This window comes from Saimiri boliviensis, chromosome 16, assembly GCF_048565385.1.
Source record: "Saimiri boliviensis isolate mSaiBol1 chromosome 16, mSaiBol1.pri, whole genome shotgun sequence".
NCBI lineage: Eukaryota > Metazoa > Chordata > Mammalia > Primates > Cebidae > Saimiri > Saimiri boliviensis.
In genome coordinates, this window is record NC_133464.1 from 74,659,830 (window position 1) to 74,679,922 (window position 20,093).

Sequence of the window (20,093 nt, forward strand, 5' to 3'; positions counted from 1 at the left end):
TGGAGCACAAGTCATTTCTTCTGTGTGAAGTGTAACCCTCTTCAAGTTGGCTCCCAGGTCCTAATAGTTTTTGTTAGCTTCCTTGCTATCTTCTGTGAAAAGGTATTTTAGGACCATTCCCCAAATCAGTTATTCTCCAAAAAGCATTGGTTTCTTTTAATGAGAATCACAGGATCACAGTCTGTGCACTAAGAGATATTTATTGCTACTGGGTTTGTCATTTCTTAAGGTTTTTTAAAGTGGGTGGAGCTAAAAAATGGAAACTTTTGAAAAGATAAAATGCTTCTCTGGTCCATTCTGACATTTCCAATTAAAATTTAAGACTATGGGGTTTTTACTCTTTAATACAGAAAATTCTGCTTCCCGAGTGTGAGAGAATACTGAACTGAAATATCCTGTGAATATCCGTTTGCTCTACCTCATGTTCCCCACTTACAATCCAGAATATCAACACAAATACCATCACTATCAATACAATTATGGAAAACACTTAAATATTTTGCATTTGTTCTCCAAATTCTCTCCTTATATTTTTATAGTAGTAGTTGCCAAAGCATGTAGACATTAGACACTCTTCTTTTTCATAATTGTTTTACTTCTCAGCTCTCATGTATTTATTTATTTATTTATTTATTTGTTTAATTATTTATTTATTTATTTATTTTCTGAGACCTAGTCTCGCTCTGTCACCCAGACTGGAATGCAGTGGTGCAATCTCAGCTCACGGCAACCTCTGCCTCCCAGGTTCAAGCAATTCTTGTGCCTCAGCCTTCTGAAATTACAGGCACACACCACCATGCCCAGCTAATTTCTGTGTTTTTAGTAGAGATGGGGGTTTCACCATGGTGCCCAGGCTGGTCTTGAACTGCTGACCTCAAGTGATCCACCTGCTTCGGCCTCCCAAAGTGCTGGGATTACAGGTGTGAGCCACTGCACTCAGCCTCATTTAATCTTAATTCTTCAGGTTACTATACAATGTCTCCAGTAATTTTTATTATCTTGAACTTGCTTTCTAAAGTTTCTTCAGGAAGATTTCACAGAAGCAATATTGTGCATATTTATAATACATTGTAAACAATTTATACCAGAAAGTCAGTTCAGCTGTTTAGAAAACATGCATTCATATTTTCTTTTTTGGAGTGTAAATATGTTACCCTATCTTCTGGTAACAGAGAGCAGTGTTAAAAGTCCGATGACAATCAAATTTCCTTTGTAAGCCACTTTCTCCTCTGACTAGATAGCCAAAGGACTTTTTATTTTTAATCACTGAAGTCTGGCAATTTTACTATAATGTGCCTTGCTGTTGGTCATCCTGAGTTGACATTATCCATTACATCGTGTACCCTTCTGACGTGTATCTTCATATATTTTTAAATTTTTATTTTATTTTTATTTTTTTGAGACAGAGTCTTTCTCTGTTGCCCAGGCTGGAGTACAGTGGTGAGATCTCAGCTCACTGCAACCTCTGCCTCCCAGGTTCAAGGGATTCTTTTGTCTCAGCCTCCCAAGTATCTGGGACTATAGGTGGGCACCACCACGCCCGGCTGATTTTTGGTTTCTTAGTAGAGACAGGCTTTTGCCATGTTCTTCAGGCTGGTCTCAAATTCCTGGCCTCAGGTGATCCACCCACCTTGGTCCCCATCATCATGTATTTTAATTTTAGTTTTCTTCAATTGTAGTTTTACTATTTGTTGTATTTCTTTGTTTTGGCTTTCTTCTTCAGGGATTTCTATTATCTGTATTTTGGATTTTCTTTGCTTATCTATAATATTTGTCACTTTCTATTTAAATCTTTTCATGTCTTTTTTCACTTCTTCTTTGATTTGCAAATATTTTTCTTTTCCCTTTCTATTTCTCTTACTGAATTATTTATTGTGCTTATTTTCTTCTTATATTTCTTCTAGTAGTCTTTATTTATGCAATGTTTTTTCTTTTATTTCCAATTATTAGTTCTGTCACTTAATTTCCGAATTTTTGTAAGTGTGAGTTTTGTTGTTCTTTTCTATCTTATGTCAGTTAATCAAAGTCTTTTAACTCATTCTGAAATAGTTATAAAGTTAATCGGCTTAGTCAGTTGACTTCGTGGTATACTTTTATTGTCTGTGTGGATGTTATTCTATTCCTTATTCTTATTTATCTCATAATATCTTTGCCTGAGATTTGTCTATGATGGTTTTAAGAACATATTTTCTTTTGAAATTATAGAAAAATTTGTGGAACAGGCTAGTGTTTTTTTTTTTTTTTTTAACTTCATAGGGCATCCACTTCTGTTTTTGATTTTTTTTGTTTTTTTCAAATAGTATTAGCAAATAGGGCAGCTCACTGAGATTTTCTGACTCTATTGTTTTGTCCTACTTTTATCTGGATGTTCTCTCCCTCTAGCGTCTTAATCGTCCTTGCCTTGGTCAATTTTAATTTCCCTCCTGACAGTTTTTTCCCAGCAGACGGCTTTGTTAAGGTGGAGAGCTCTGGTGGGGGCTTCAGTCTTGGGAGTTCATGTGTCTGACTGCTTTCAACTCTTCAGACACTACTGAGGGCTCCTGGTACAAACAAACCCACTATCAGATTAGGAAAACCTCTGCCAGTTTCAGCTGCTTTCATGTTAGTTGATCATGCTTTACAGTGAACACCTGTTGGCCCTTTTGGGGTTTTCCTATCCACAGATCCATCGGTCGCTTGCCTCTGCTTGATCTTGCGCAGATTCTGGTAGCCCGCAGGTCTGCTGGCTGTTGGTGATTCATCTCCACCTCTGGCATTTTGGGGTTGCTAAAGATAATGTGTCACCTAGATTTATTACAAATTGTATCCATTGGTTTTACTATTGAGTTGCTTTGTCACCACTACTTTCCAGAATGTTAGATTCTTCTACATGAGAGAAATGTATTTATTGAAAATATATATTTATTTAAATGTATTTTAATGTATTGCTAAAAGTTTTATTTATAAAATTATTTGAAAATTTATTAAAATATTATTGTATTCTATGTATGTATTGAAATTGTATATACCTTTTTATAAACACAATTTTGAATAATTTAGATTTGCTGAGAAATTACAAAGGTGGTACAAAGCGCTTCCACATGCCTCTGCCTCAGTCTTAGTCTCTCCTGATGTTACCATCTTACTCTGCAAGGTACATTTGTCAAAATGAAGAAGCCATCGTCACACATTCCTCTTGGCCAGACTTCAGACTGTATTTTGCATTTTGCCAGTTTTTCCACCAATGACATTGTTCTAGTTCCAGATCCAGTGTAGGATACCACATTGCATTGGTTGTCACATTTTCTCCGTCTCTTCTGGCCTATGAGTTTCTCCATCTTCCCATGTCTTTCATGGTCAGTAACAGTTTCAAAAGGTGCCGGGCCGGGCATTTTGCAGAATGCTCCTCATTTTGAATTTGTCTCATTCCTGACACGTCATGAGATGAAGGGGTTGGGTTTTGAAAGATACCACAGTGGTGCAGTGCCTTCTCGTCACATCAAGCATAGGGGGCATGAGATCCACATGACATTCGATGTGATGTCAACCTTGATCACTTGGTTAAGATTCCATACATTTTTGTTGAATTATTAACTGAAAGTGTTTTCCTTTCACTCTCCTTCACGCAGCAAAAATACCACCCACTGAATAATTTCCTCAATCCCTGTTGAGACACCAGGGGGTCTCTTAGGGACTGTGGCTTTCTTCCTTCAGGCCCAGGCATACTATTCTGAGTTTTAACCCTGCATCTGGAGAAGAGGCCCCTCTGTGTGTGACATGGTGTGGCTGAGGAACATAACAAACACTATGCCAGGAATAGCATGACTTCTTGATAACCTTAAATTCACAATCATAAAGTTCACATGAGAGTATTCAGAGGTTCTAAATTATAAAATTAAGAGAATATTTTGAAAGGTTTCAAGTGGATCATAGAGTCACTGCAAACATGGTTAAACTGACATCGACTAGGATTCGGTTTGATCCTAATAAAGAACCAGCTCCCAAAGCATCTCTCTCCAAAGGGTATTTCGGTGACAGAAATAAAGTGAGGATCTTATGTTTTCCTGACCTGTCAGATCCAGCCTGGGCATACATGATTTATTAATAGCAATATCTTTTCTTCCTCATCCAAGATAGAAAGAAAATAGAAAATTGCAAATACATGAATGCAGTTGGTTCATCAACGTAAACACATGAGAAAACAGAAAGGCAATGTTAGTAACACATCCACCCCATTAAAGACATCACAACAAAAAGCACCAGCTTTGGTGGTCCAGTGGGAAATTAAATGCCATATAAGATAATCATGTTTGTATTCATCCTATTTGGTTTTATGGGCTTAAAATGATAATCTATAATAATAGTATTATATGTTTTTATGGAATTCCAAAGTCTATGATGCTTTTACAACTGGTTTTCTTGTTTTATTCTTTCTTATTTTCTGTGAGACGTAGGTTCTTATACCTGCTTTATAAGTGAGGAAACTGACTTTTAGAAAACTTAAGATTGGTGTCCGAGATCACATATCTTGCAAATGATGCCCATAACAGTTCATCAAATAACTGTTTCTTCCCATTAAAGACTGTTACTGTGTTCTTGCTTTCATAAACATGATTTATTTTCCTCCACATGGGGTAAAACACTTGTTAACTCACTAACCATGAGAGAGAGAGACAGAGAGAGAAAGAGAGAGAGAGAGAGAGAGAGAGAGAGAGAGAGAGATCTAAAGGGATAACCTAAAGGATTATATAATAATATCTACTATTTATTGGCAATTACTGTGAGCCAGATTTTAATCATCCATTGTTAGATTACCCTGTAAGTTAAATCATATTCTTTCTTTTTAATGAGAAGAAACGGAAATTCAGGTAGATTAAGCAATGTAAATGATACTAATTACTGTATCACTTAAGTCCCAATCTTAGTGGTTTAAGAGAATAGAAGTTAATTTCTTGCTCCTATAGAGTCTAATGCCAGTGTCTCTGGCTGGTGAGTGGCCCTCTGTTGGCCAGTAAGGGCTCTGGGCTCTGCCACCCTTTAAGGACATAAAGTCTTTAACTGAATTCTCTGAATGTTCATGTTAGAAATACTGTTTATACAATCAATAAAGGCTTTATAGGTAAGACAAAATTAGATTTCAGCTTGGCTCTTCTGAGTTATATAAATCTCAGATTGATGTTCAGATTAATGCAAGCTTCCTGGGCACAAGAAATTTTAATGGCTTTGACCTGGAAATGACATATATCACTTCTGTCCACAGTGCATTTGCCAGAGCTTAGTTCCACGGATACTCTAGGCTGCCAGAGAGGCCAGAAGACATCAGAGTTGTGTTTTCAGTAGGGAGATTAAATGGGTTTTGGTAAATGTGTGGCATCTGTCACATGACATAATATGCCCAAAGTCATACAGGTAATAATTGGCAGAGACAGAGTTTGAATTCAGTGCTGATTGAAAGCCTATGTTCTACCATATTATCCCCCTTTCAAATATTTTAAAAATGAGTTTTACTATTTTTAAAGGTAGCTGAAATGTTTCATGGCAATATCAGCTTATGAATACAAATGATGCCACTTTTATTGCAATAAACCCTATTTGGCTGAATCTTTAAGCCTCACTCTTCTGTATTGCCAGGTATCCTGTCTGGTCCCCACATTGTCCCTTGCCCATAATTTTCTCTGTGACTCTCAAATCTAAAAGTCCCATCACCCATGTGCTCATACATGCATCCCGACTACCACCTAATGCAAACCACCTTCCCTCATTCTTCCCTTCTTGAAGATGTGAAGTCATGAGATGCTTCATGAAGGAAGACTTTTCTCCTTACCCTTTCCTACATATTGTCACCTAAGGAGTCATCTAATGAGACAAGGGCCCAAAGCCTCAGAGAATCACTGCTGAAAATAGCTCCTTCAGGTTCTGTCTTCAAATAATCTTTATGAGGCTGCCAAGGAAGCAGATTCTGAGACTTATGCCTCCTCCCTCCCCATCACTCACTATGCAAATGTACATGTCTTTCAACTAAGATCCCCAAAGAGTCAGTTCATGTAAATGAACTGCTTGTGGCTTCCCTCAGCAGCCTAGCTCATATGGCCAGATAGTTTCCAATGGAGGCAGTGGTTCTCTGTGCAAAGTTAATTCTGGTTAACCCATTAGACAGAGGGTAAAGGATGTGTCTTTCCTTTTTGATGCTTGATTCAGTTCTTTCATCTTTCCCTTATGGTACTATGTCTATTGTGCCAGGGTGAAAATGTTTATTGCCTATACTTTGACCTAAGGTATATGGTTTGATTCAGATGCTTTAATAATAATTTTAGTGAGGTTTGGGGCTAGTTTTTGTCATGTAAGGAGAAGTATGCCAGACATTAGAGAGGTTCCTTGGGTTACTTAGCAGTGGACTTAGCCTAGCTTTAAGCTGTGTTTGCCACTATCCAAGGGCACAAAATACTAAAACCAGAGTACTAGAACCCAGAACATCAACTGCGTTCACTAAACATTTGTAGAAAACTTCTTCTAATAAACTAATAGGAATACCTTGTTTGAAGAGAAAAAAAGTGCTTGCAATTAGTGTATCCGTCACTGGAAATTGGAATCTTGAGGTTATCTTGCCTTAATTTCAAAAGGATTTGATGCTTGCAGATACACATCTCATTTAGAAGATAACGAAACTGAAAAAAATGAGGAATGAAATCAAACTGAAGAAGCAGGAATCTGCAGCCCCTCAGTGGTACGGGAGATGATACAGTTTGGTGGAGGGGCAGGTCACTGCTGCTGCAGTCAATAGCGATCTTAGGCCCCTCTGTCAAAGTAGTCCACATATAGACTCAGCTCTGGTCAAAAGATGAGCCGATGTCCTACCTTGGCCTTAAGGGTGGGGCATTGCTGGTCTTGCCCTAACAGTCACCTCTACAGAAAATTCATGATTTCTCTTATGAAAGGATAATAATAAAGAAGTGCCAGAATCCCTGGGTTAAGTCTCAACCCAAGGCTGAAATGGCAATTACAAAAAGGCCAGAAGCTGGCTTCTCCAGTACCCTGAAGGCCAGCCCGGCCCAGGACACCAGATGCCACACTGCCTGTCCATCAGGGGCTGTCCTACTCACCCCCAGGCTTCAGATCACTGTCTTGGTGGCAAAGAGCCCTGACAAGAAAGGCCAGTTAGGTTATTCTGGCTCTCATAACACAAAAGGCTCTACAGCTAAATATGTTTTTAAACTAGTTGCCATGGAAATATGTCTTAAAGATAGCTAATAGTACCAGGGAAATCTGACTGGCAGTGATAGCAAATCAGACTTTGATTTCACCTCCTTAGACAGCCTGTCGAGCAACTTCAGAACAAGTGTATGCGTAACATTAAGGTTTCACAGTCTTGGCTCGGATTACTCCCCAGTGTGGAGAAAGCACTTTGAGTGTGGACCTTCTGTCGATTGCTGATTATTCAGGATGTGATTATGAAGCTGGAGGGTTTTCAGGGCCTTTGGTTATCCTCCCTTTCCTCCTGTGCACCACGCTTTAGCCATTTCATTGCTTATTAGTGTTTCCACCAGAGGGTGGAGAGGATAGAAAATTCCAATCAACCTGTTAACAGCTTTCATAAGAGATCTGCTGAGGGGAGAAACTAAAACCACTATCCGAAATGAGGTTTGCAGATTATCTATGAATTTAGTGTACGATTTCTATGTCGGTAATCTGACCATTTGGCATTGGCTGCATATGGCTTAGGTGGAAGCAGCAGCTTTGATGAAAACAGCCTTATGAATATGCACATGGATTTCCGTCTACACCATAATAAGTGAATAAATGTGTAGAAACCTCAATATTCAAAAATAAATGTGGGCAGAACTATAGATCATTCAAACTCTAGAATGTTTTTGGTGACATGAATCATTAGGTTGGCCACTGGTATTGGTCAAACTTACCTAATAATTGCCAAATTTTTAGTAAAATCATATATAAATAGATTTCCCAAACAAGAAACCAGAACGTGGAACTTCTGAGCTTCCTTGAGGCTCTGACTATATTTATCTACCTATACACACACACATGTATATACATATATCATCATACTATAAAAGTATAGATTTATATATGTGTCTGTATATATGTAGTCATATATAAACAAATACATATATGTGTGTTTGTATATATATACATATAGGGTGGGAGGGCTTTTTTTGCTTTGATGAACTTTCTTCATAAGTAAACGTCTAATTATCTTACTATATTTTAGGAATGTTACCATGCAAAATAAGTTAGCAACTGCAGAGTACTTTGAAAATGAACATCTTCCTTTTAGTGTTCTTGCTACTAGCCCTTGCTCTTGGTGACAATTGCATGTGTATTTCCTGAGATGCAGACAACTGTGCCAAAGAGCTGGGCATTCTCTGAAGATTCATTTTTTCAATGAAAGCAATTCTCCCTTTCTTTTCTGGGCAGGAGACAAATTAGCGATCTCTGGGGAAATTCCTCACCTGAATTAAGAATTACCTGAGTCAAATATCCTTCAGCTATTCCTTTCAGTAACTTTTAAACTTGGTCTTTGCCTAGAGTCTGACTGCCCAGGGGTCACTGAATGGTTGAGGTAGGTGTTTGCTGTTTTGCTGACTGGTACAGTAGTGTCTTTTCATTTCTTGCTCTAGGGAACTCCTCTAGCTCCAACACACACACAGTCACACACACACGCACACGCTATGTTTGTATGAAGCCACAGAGCACCAGCGGGGAGTAAACGTTTGCTGAATGTTATCAGAATCATAAAAGTTATCCTGGGTACCCCTTCACTTAAAACACAGCAGATATATTATGGTTTATCAGAATTCTCACTACATTTTGCTCAGTGAAACATTCCCTTTATTTTAATAAATTTTGTTTATAAATTCATTTCTCCAGAAAATGTTAAAGAAATGCATTCATGTAATGAAAATATTGAAATTAACATTATTAATTAAGTCTCTTTTTACTTAAACATAAAACAATCCAAATGGCACCTGCTTCAACAAAATGCATTAACCTTCTCTTATTGGGATGTTAAACTAGCTGTCAATTCATCTGTATAAAATTGCATGGATGTGTGAATATAAAACATTTGAATCAGCACTACATTCTTGTTTATGACATTTTCAACCCATGTACCTGACATAAACATCATTTAAAAGAAGAGAAAATGAAGCTCATGCAGAAAGACAGAGAGTATTTACAGTTGATACTTTTCCTTCTGAAAGCCTTTTTCTTCTCTTTTCCATGTCTTCCCTTTGTCTCCTTCCATTATCAAATGTTTTCAAAGGCATCAAATAGATGTATAGACAGAGTTGACGGTGAAGACAAAGTTTCAGGTTCTCTGTATTAACCAGCTTAAATTCTCCTATCGTCATTCAGGTTATGACAATGACTTGCCCTCTTGCCAAAACTTGCTGCCATTTCCCTTGATTAACATCTGGATTCAGGTTTCTTTCTCAGTAGTAGGTCGACATTGAGATCGAGGGGTGTTTGGCCTATAACAAGATCTTCCACATATACCCTTGCATTTTCTCCATTACAGATGAAGAAACTGAGGTTCAGGAAAGTGAGGTTACTTATTCAGACACATCGCTAATAGGCAAGATTTTTTTTTTTTTTTTTTTTTTTTTTGAGATGAAGTATTGCTCTGTGCCCAGGCTGGGGTACAGTGGCTCAATCTCTGCTCACTGCAGCCTCAACCTCCCAGTCTCAAAAGATCCTCCTACCTCAGCCTCCCAAATAGCTGGGACTACAGGCAGGCACCAACAAGCCCAGATACATTTTTTTCATATTTTTAGTATACATGAGGTTTCTCCATGCTGGCCAGGCTGGTCTTGAACTCCTGATCTCAGGTGATCCACCCACCTTGGCCTCCCTAAGTGTTGGGATTACAGGTATGAGCCACTGTGCCTGGCCAATATGCAAGATTTGATCCCAGATTTTTCTGGCTCAAAAGCCTTGTCTCCTGACTACCCTGACCCACACTCTCCTGGTGCAAAAAAGAGTCTTGCTAGTTATTATTTAGGGGCTTTACCATTTTCCTTCCTCTCTGCCTCTATAGTGATTATTCATCCACAAATGAAAGAGGAGCCTACCCAGGGATTTTCCCACCCTCCAAACTACATCACAAGACACCAGGAGATGCCACTCATTTCCCTCATTCTTTGCTGGACTGGCTGTGAGCCCTCAAGTGGGAACCTGGCGTTTTGGGTGGCAGGCCCTGGAGAGGCTGCTGCTGCAAGAAACAAGGTCAGCTGGAACTGATGGTGAAAATATCAATTTTTAAAGTTTGGGGAAATCCGACAAGTCATTAATTAAATCTCCACAGCAGATGAAATAACTTCAATGCTCTCGAGGATGACTCTTTGCTCTCCTTTAAGTTCATTAAACTATTTGAAATTTCAACAGACTGGACGTGAGGAACCACATTTTCTACCTGTCTGCAAAGACATAGTGGTTTCACTATGTTAATGAAGGTTTCAGCATTCAAAGGGATGCGACTCTTGATGTTTCTGTATTAATAATGTGATGAACTCTACAGATTCAGTTATGACTCCATGATTTCCTTGGTTTCTTTACAATCTTATTACATATCTGTTTCTGGAGGTCTGTATAAATGTTTCTTTACAATCTGATGGCATATTGGTTTCTGGAGGTCTGTATAAATGGTGTGCTCTAGATAAATGAAAAATCCAAACTAAAATGCATAACAGCAGGAAGGGAAAACTGTCAGATTGTTTAAATTTAGTTCTATTTACTGAAATTTGTGTGACTGGGTTAATTATGGTTTAAGTGAGGCCAATATGTTTGGCATTGATGTCTCAGGCACATGAAGGTGGTAGCTGAGCTTGGCTTTCTGATATTAAATGCTGTAGTTAAAAGTTTGCTGAAAAAAATTGCACTTATAGCCATACCGTTAAAAAAAAAAAAGTAGCCCTCAACAAAGACAGTAAAACAAAAACAAAGTGAATCGTTTTGCTAACTTTTTATAACTGTTGCAGACATTACATACCATCTGGTCTTGACTTATTGGAGATATCCATTTGTTTTTATGCTTTATTAAATGTAATGTATTAGACAAATATTTATTGAGCATCTACTTGATGCCTGACACTATGTTACATAGTGGGTAATTGAAGTACTATTAATTTTTCTATGAAGGAGCCAAAAAACCCACATAAGTCTATAACAGATGTTTGGTTAATGTCATTTGAAACTGGATACTAAGATACTAAGTAATCTCCAAGTGAATGATGCACAAAAGCTGGTCACTACCCTTCAGCAGCTCAAAAGAGCAACTCCTCTCTTTCTGTTTAGCAAATAATAAGTCTGTGTTTTGTTGATGTCTTGCCTGAGGCCTCTTTCCAAGGTTTGATTTTATGGATGAGAACACTGGCTTCTTAGGAGCCTTCAGTTTCTGTAACATCTGCTGATGTCCCCTGCCCTGGGCAACCTACGTTTAATGATTCTTCGGTCCCTCTGGAATAAAGCTATGAATCTTTCATGTGGCATTCATGGTTTTCCTCCATCTGATCCCAGCCTGCTTTCCAGCCTCCTTTCTCACTAGGAACCTCACAGAATGGCTCACCTCCTCAGCCTTTCCTATGAAAACCCTATCCACCCTCTAAAAAAAGATCCGGTCCTGAGCCCCTAGCCTGATATAATTACTTCCTGATCTGAGTCCTGACAGATCATGGTTTATCTAAGTCTATGCTACATGTTCTCTAGTTGGGTATATTTTATTATTGGAATATCTGTTGTATTTTTGCTTTTAAATTGTAAAGTTTTAGGTGTGATGAATGTCTGAATCTCAGTCATCTCTGTATCCTATCCCCTGTTCAACTCTATACCAAAGTATTTCTAGAAGTTAAATGTTCATTGAATGAATAAATAAATGTAGGCTTAACTCCCCATTCACCTTGCACCCTATGTTTATGGCCTGCAAGTGGGACATACAATCAATATTTAAGCTCCTCATTAACTCACTTCCCTGCCTCTGTGCAGAAGAGTTCCTGTACTGAATTTTAGGAAAACATTAGACCAATCAGCCTATTTCAAATAGCAAATATTAGTGGCCAGTGTCTCTGGCAGATTTCATTTATGCCAACACCTCAGAGAATTGTGGCTTCCAGGTGTTGTGGATGAAGTGACACATTGTCACATGCACCATGCCAGTGGAATGGCCAAGAACAGAGCTGCCTCTGGGAAGAGGAAGATGAATTCCCTTCTCAGTTCATGCTACAGAGGAAACCTTCTACGCACTAATGAAACCTTTTCTGCACTGCTTGATAAAGAGAATTGGGCATTGCCTGGGCCAGCCACAGTCAAAAATAGGGAAGCAAAACTATGTCTTCCTTCCCTCCTTTCTGTAACCCTCTGTTCTCTTCTAGCATCCTAATTTTTAGGCCTACCTTTTATGTTTAAGATATACTAAGCGGTCGGGGATGCCAATTTAGTATACTAACTTAGAATCCCCTTCTCAGAAGTATTTTCAATTTTAAAAAGTGTATAAAAAGACAATACTTCATACAAAATAAGGTCTCTCTCTGGATGGAATTTCAGTCTACAACCCCCTGTGGATATGTCAATATAGTTCAGTGATGGCATCTGTGATTCCATGTGAAAATAATAGTGCTTTCCTAAGATTTTTCAGAGGTTAAAATGAGATATTGCTTTTATCAAGATCTGAGATTTTAAACCCACTTGCAGTCTAATGAGTTAGCCTGCCACACTTACAGGACACCAGCAGAAAGCATGAGACTCCTGGGTCAGAGAAAAAGGACTTTGTTATTCACAGCAAAAGCAGGAAGCAGAGTATCAGCATTCTTTTGTACCAGTCTCCAAGCCCCAGTTCCCGCAGGGCAACACAAAAAGGCCAGGAAATACCTGTACACATGATGGGCTTGGTTACAGAAGAAGGCTGAGCTTAGCAAAATTGAATATTTTGTAACAGGAGGTAAGTATACTGTCCATTGCTCCAGAGTGAGATATTATGTTTATTGAACTGGGCAGTAAGCACACATACTCCTAGCTCAGGAGGGAGACACTGTATCAATCTTGCAGAGCTGTTTGGTATACAAACATTTTGAAAAATACAATCCAGAACAAAGGCAGTCAATGCCTCTGCTGGAATCACTTGCAACAAGGTGAGCAACCCATGGAGCACTGTCTCCCAGCTTGAAAAGCACGTGTCATGGTACCTGGCAGACAGTAATGACTCGGTCACTGTGATTGTTACCATTATTGAGTCACAAAGATGATTCTACCTTAATACTGGAAGGATGGTCTCATTCACTTACAGTGAAACTGAAAGGCAAATACAAACAAGTCATCATGCATTATACATTTGAGGAGCTGAAATAGACATCATTCATTCATGGGTACCCAAACAGAGTCAGAAGGCTCAAGAAGAGGTTTTGTTTATTATGTTGCTGCTTCTGCAGTTCTGGCACACCAGTTCTGTGCTGTTTCCTGGAAGAAAATAAGTAAGCTGGGGCCACTGCCCGTTCTTCGCAGAGTTTAATCTTTCCACTTTTGAGGTGCTGCTCACTGATTCAGTATACAGAGCAAGACTTGCTCGCTCCTTCCTTGCAGAATGAATGTGCTGTGGACTGTTTCCTTCTAAAAATAAAAGTGCACCCAGACATCTTGTCTGCAAAATGCCATTGGTTTTTCCCATTGAGTTGAAATGACAGAGGATGATTTTGAATGGAAGCATCATCTCAATAACTTGGAAAGCTTTGAGAGACAAATTTCATCAGGATGGAATGGAAGGTCACACTTGTTTGTCTTGGATGTTCCTGCTCTTCTGTCCTTTGAGTAATCGTTCCCCCTAAAAAGAAGGCTGCTATTCTCCTAAACCTGGCTTTCTTGACTCCAAGGAAAAGTAATTGGTTTACATTACACACATTCACCCTAGCATCTTGTATATGTGGTACCTAATATGAGCTCAATAAAAAAATTTTAACCTTGTTACTCAGTGAGAGATCCCACGTGTTCTCCCTCCCAAGAAACATTTGAATTTTTTTTTTTTTTTTTGAGACAGAGTCTGTCTGTTTTTGTTTTGAGATGAAGCCAGTTCTGTCACCCAGGCTGGAGTGCAGTGACACGATCTCAACTTACTGCAACCTCCACCTCCTGGGTTCAAGTGATTCTCCTGCCTCAGCCTCCTGAATAGCTAGGATTACAGGTGCCCACCACCATGCCTGGCTAACTTTTGTGTTTTTAGTAGAGACTGGTTTCTCCATGTTGGCCAGGCGAGTCTCAAACTTCTGATCTCAGGTGATCCACCCACCCTGGCCTCCAAAAGTGTTAAGACTACAGGCATGAGCCACTATGCCCAGCCTGGAAGATTTGAATTTTAATAAATAATAGACCTGTTTATACAAAAGAAGAGGATCGAGGATCTAAAAGCGTGAATCTCTAACTGATGTTTTGATACTAGTGAGAAAGGTAATTTGGGGCAGGGTGGGGGTGGGTTTGTGTTTCTGCTTCAATTCCTGAGACAAAAATGACTGCCCCGTTTATATCAGAAGATGATTTAGAGCTGCGGTTTCTCAAACATAAAGTGTTTAAAGTGCATGTGAATCACTTGGGGGGTTTTAACAAAAGGTACATTCTGATTCAGCACATCTGGGTGGGGACTGCACTTTTCTGTTTCCATCAAGCCCTCAGGCTGTTTCAAGGCTGGTGGTAGTCCACTGACCAGGGCTTGCACATCAGGGACCAGGAGAACTTTGCTAAAGGCTTGAAGTGGCGGAGGGGAGGGCAGATTCCTATGGCTGCTCGGGCTTCCAGACACAGCCCTCTGCAGGCTTCCCTGAACCCAGGAGTCTCCCTTGAGAGGGCTTAACCCTACTGCTTACTCCCATGCCTTTTCATACCCTCCCTGAACAGTCCAAAAAAGAGAGTCAGGGTAAGTAGTGAAGGTGGGGAGGGCAGATGAAAATCTCCTTAGACAGCGCATCCCTGAGCTCACGCAGCACCCAGCTCACTGCAACTGGTGTGGCTCTGGGCTCTGAACTCTGAGAGCAGATGGCAGGTGTGCAGCATCCCATGGAGAACCTTGGCCCCTGTCAAACCTCCTACCCTGGGCAACTCTCACAACTCCCTCCTCAGCGCCTGCCCAGGCTGAACGGAGAGTCACCTGAAGAGCAGACCGTCTGCTGATCATTAATCACATCCGCAAGACCTTGTCTCCATGCCCAGACACCGAGCTGGCGGAAGACGGCTAGCTTTAGAGAAAGCTGCTCCAGCACGTCAGGAGGCGCTATGATGTGTCACTTCCCCATCTTGATGACATCGCTGGGCTTACCGAGCAGAAAGAAAGACACCCGTATATTCTCATGCCTTGATAGCTTATTTCTGAAAACAATACAAAACAAACAAACGCAGTTTTTGGAATGTTGCTGCAGATCAAAACTCCGGTGAATTTCAGCAGGTGCATATTGATTGAGGGGTTTCAGGTCACTAACCACAATGTGCCCAGGGAGGATTAAACCACTTTTTCTTTAGATCCTATGGCAGAGATGTCCCCTGGGCCCTGGCCAGTTTTCTACCTCCTCACACTCCTTTCTCTCTTTCTTTCTTTCTTTCTTTCTTTTTCTTTTTTTTGTGAGATGGAGTCTTGCTCTGTTGCCAGGCTGGAGTGCAGTGGTGCAATCCCGGCTCACTGCAACCTCTGCCTCCTGGGTTTAAGCTATTCCCCTGCCTCAACCTCCCGAGTAGCTGGGACCACAGGTGCGTGCCACCATGCCCAGCTAATTTTTTTTTTTTTTTTGTATTTTTAGTATTGACAGGGTTTCACCATGTTGGCCAGGAAGGTCTTGATCTTCTGACTTCGTGATCCAGCTGCCTTGGCCTCCCAAAGTGCTGGAATTACAGGTGTGAGCCACGTGCTCAGCCCTCCTCACAGCCCTTTCCTACTGTGCTTCCCATGTAAGCCACTGTGTTCAACTCCCCTCCATGCCTGGGCACTTCTCCCAAGCCAGGCCTGTGTGAGTGAGTTTGCTTCTCCCGCTCCCTACCATCCCAGTTCAATTCCTGAAGCTAAGCAGATAAGTGGATTTGCAGTAACGTTAGTGAAAACAGTAGCTCAACGTATCCTCAGATATGCCCTGTACAAATCATTCTGTGTTGCTGGTTTCCACCAAAGAATGGGAGCTAGGGGAAGAATGGACCAGGAAGTTCAGCTTCCTCTCCTCTTCCACCCAACTTGCAGAAATGCTGCCCTCTTTATGTAATCACCCAAACAAATGGCAAAGGAACATCAGCAGATGCAAGACCAGCCTACAGACAGGGAGAGTGGTGAGCAAGCAAACTGTGGCCACAACAATCTGACCTCAAAGAAATAGCCACCCCATCTCCCTGACTTTCTTATCACAAGGCTTTGTCCCCTCTTTGCTGTCAGGGTTCCCAGAGAGCAAAAAATTCTCCGTTGCGTAGTCATGTCTGTCTAAGAGTGAATGAGTGCAGAACCCTCCCGTGAGAAGCGTTTCTTTGGAAAAGAGATCTCAACCATGTGAAGTAAGGGGGTCGGGCAGGGCCAATGCTAGGGAGTTAGGAAGAGGTTGCAGGGCGTGGTGAGGATGGGAAAGGGCTTTGTTGAGGCTGAAGCTTGGAATGTTTGTTGACTTTTTCAGAAGCATGGTCTGCTATTGCTGTATCTCCTCTGTAACTCTTGTTTTGCCTTTTAATTAGATGTAGATGATAATCCATCCAACGACCGTTTTCTCAATGAAGAAGACAATGCTTTTGCAAAAGAAGGGGGCCTAAAAAGATGATGTAGCTGTGACATTTGAACACCAGTGAGAATGGGCTACTGGAACAGGGCAGGGGTGGGCAGGTGCATATTCTCAGTATTCCTCAAATCACCCGGCAAAGATGGCTCTGCCCTCTTTCCATCAGGGGATCACATTCTTCGGTTCAAACGCTGCTGAAACAAGTGGTTACCAATGAGGAGAGATGCTTTTAACATCCCTGTCCTCTTGCCCCGCTGCATCTCTCTCCTCCACCATATGTTCTGGCTCCTCCAAATTCGGTGGCACACAGGGCCCCTTCTCTTCCCCATAGCAGACCATTTTCCCAAGCTCTACACCCCCTGAAGTTCCAGTAGGACTCTAGGACATTCAGTGCCATCGAGGGACTTCCTTTTCAAAGTGTGGTGAGTGACAAGCTGTTTGGTGAGACTGCAACACAATTTATAAGGTTTCCCATTTCAACATTTGCTTCCCTAAGGTGCCTGTAAATGAATACAAAGCATATTGGAAGAGGGGAGATAAATATGTGTGTACGGTGCATTGCTCTTTCATTTCAGGGGTTGGGATCTATGAGGTCTGCTCGGTTCTAGAAGTCCTTCAGGATTTGGGGCAGTTCTGCAGAAATCTTAGAGAGGTTTAACGTGGTAGTCACGGTGGGGTGCCTTACAGGGCCCTAGACTCCACACTCACCTGCACCGGGACTCACAGTTCCTAGGGTGAGCCATGCCCAGGTTCATCCCAAAGCACTGGGGAGACTGTACCTGTGTGTGCATTTGTGTGTTCTGAGTGTGTGTGTGTGTGTGTGTGCGCGCGCATGTGGGTGAGGTGGTCCTGACTTGGCTGTCTTCTCCCTTGCTGACTTCTGCCTACTGGTCACCATGGCTATGCTTTCATTCTTCTCAAAATTTGCTATTGAATGACCTTATGCTCTTAATAACCTTCTCAGTAAGAGCATGCTTTTGAAACCAGACAGGGACTGAATGTCATTTCCACCACTTACTCACTATAACTTGGGGCCAGTTGCCTGAACTCTTTATGCTTTAGTTTTCTCATTTATCAAATAAAGATAATAATAAGCTGTCATGAGAATCAAATAGGTTAATTCACACAAAGCACTTACTTAATGTCCCCAAGCAAAGGTTTCTCAAATAGTAAATAGTTTCTTGTAAAGATCAGGGGTACACATGTAATCACCTCACCTAGTGCCTTTACATTAGGCAGCATATGAGGGTCAGCTACTATAGGTAAAACCAATAATCACACCTTATTTCATGATGATGGACAAGTATCTCGATGAGTGCCTGCTATGTGTTGGGACTTCTGGTGATCTCATGCAATTTACTCATGATTTTAACTACAAACTCTATAATATTTGGGAAAACTGCTCAGAGAGGCTGGGTCCTTTGTCACTGAGCTAATAACTGGGAGAGCAAGGATTTGGATTTGGATGTATTTGGCCTCAAAGCCATATATTTTTTCTTCTACACTGCACTGATCTTTTAAAATAAAAATATGTTATTTGAGCATAAGGTTTAAGACCCAACATTAACATTCTAGAAATCCAGTGAATATGGAAGTTTTAGCTTTGTGACTGGGGCCAGCTAGACAAATGAACAACCTTGTCTCAGAAGCTTGTAGAAAAGGGGTAAAATGATGAAATCGCAGATTTTGAAAAGAATGAAAGCGTAGCCATGGTGAGGAGTAAGCAGAAGTCAGTCTTAGGACAGAGGAATAGGGGAGGAGTGTAGCACAGGGCGTATCATGACTTTAGCACTGACGCTGTGCAATGCATTGTGTAATGCTGATGTATAATGGATGTGCCCTGCAGCGCTCTGTGCCCTTCTGGGAGATTTTAGCTTGTGTGACACAGCAATGAGAATTTCTGCAAACCTAAATCCAGGGATGCATGATATTAAAAGGAAGACTGAGGTGGGATTAATATTCTGAGCTTTTATGAATCCATTTTCTTTTCATTGACTCTATCTGACTAGGGTGACAAGGTTTTATTTTAATCTCTTTACAGTTGGTGAAACAGGACCCAGGTGTTCTTTCACAGTGCCCTTATCTTGCCATGTGAGACCTATTATTGTCCATTCTAGTATCAAATGTAAATGAAATTTCCAAGAAAGTGTCTAATTTGGTAAAATGGATAGATTTGGAAAACCACGTAAGGAGATTCCCTGAGCCCAGGTTAGAACATGCCTCCGACCTGGAATCATTTATATTCTCCTCCACATTCTTACTCTTTTAGATTCCCTCCAGGAAACATTGCAGGTTGGAAAGATGGAGTAGCCTGCTCAGATGGGTCTTATACTTTGTTTAGAAGTCTATCTCCCTTCATGGGAAGGCAAACCTTTTGCATGGGCAGACTCTGTGTCGTATTGATCTTTTTGTTTCTAGCACTTAGCACGTTATCTGGCATATAGTGAACACTTAGCATTTGTTGAATGAGTATATGACCAGTGGAGAGAAAGGAGATGACACGTATTCCGATGCTATGGTGTGTCATACACATGTCGGGCCCTTCGCTTACTTGATTTTATTTATTTTTCACAAAAATCTCAGCTCAGATATTATTTTTCTTTTCACATATGGGAGCAGAGATAACAACGCCAAGGGCTTTGAGAGCCAGCAGGTAACATTGAAGAGAAAGTGGGCAGTAGCCAAGAGAAAGTGGAAGGACTTATGGAGACCTGGCCCAGTCTAAAGGGAGCGGCCGTGACTCAGCCTCACTCAACAGGTGCTGTTTGGGAATCTGGGCCCACTTAGTCACCTTCATGAGGCTCATGGTTAAAGAGAAACAGCTGCTACTAAAAGGAATTGCTACATTTTCGGTGGTGGTGGTCAGGAAGTAAGTATATGGAAGAATAGATAGATGAGTGGATGGATGGATGGATGGGTGAATGGACCGATAGATGAATTAATGGGTGGATGGATGAGTGCAGGTTTGCTGTTGCTGGACATCCTTAATTTTTCCACAAAGTTAGAAATTGAAATGCTTTAGTGGAATCTCTCAACTTTAAAATCGTGGTTCACATGTGCTTAAAACAATTTGTGACCCAAAAGAATCAAACCAGTGGGACAGTTTTGGCCACAGCAAAACCAGTTTTCACCACTTGCATAGGCTTAGGGAAGTTAAGGAAATTGCTCTAGGTAAGGCAATGCCTGCACTGGGTTTCTAAATTCTGAGTTCTAAATACAATTTGCTTCCTCCTATATATATGTCATGCATAAGTGATAAGATTATTTTATTTTCTTTTTTTTTCTTTTTTTTTTTTTTTTGGAGATGGAGTTTCGCTCTTGTTGCCCAGGCTGGAGTGCAATGGCGCGATCTCGGCTCACCGCAACCTCCGCCTCCTGGGC

General features: G+C 40.7%; 1 long non-coding RNA gene across 2 annotated transcripts in view; it reads left to right on the top strand.

Annotated features, from left to right (window-relative positions):
* LOC141581661 (uncharacterized) overlaps positions 1-10,393 on the top strand; it is a 57,829-nt gene extending 47,436 nt beyond the window's left edge. For both annotated transcript variants that reach the window (XR_012514427.1, XR_012514426.1), the window contains exon 5: positions 10,034-10,393. This is a non-coding gene — a long non-coding RNA (uncharacterized LOC141581661). The remainder of the gene's footprint in view (positions 1-10,033) is intronic.
* The last annotated feature ends 9,700 nt before the right edge of the window (positions 10,394-20,093 follow it).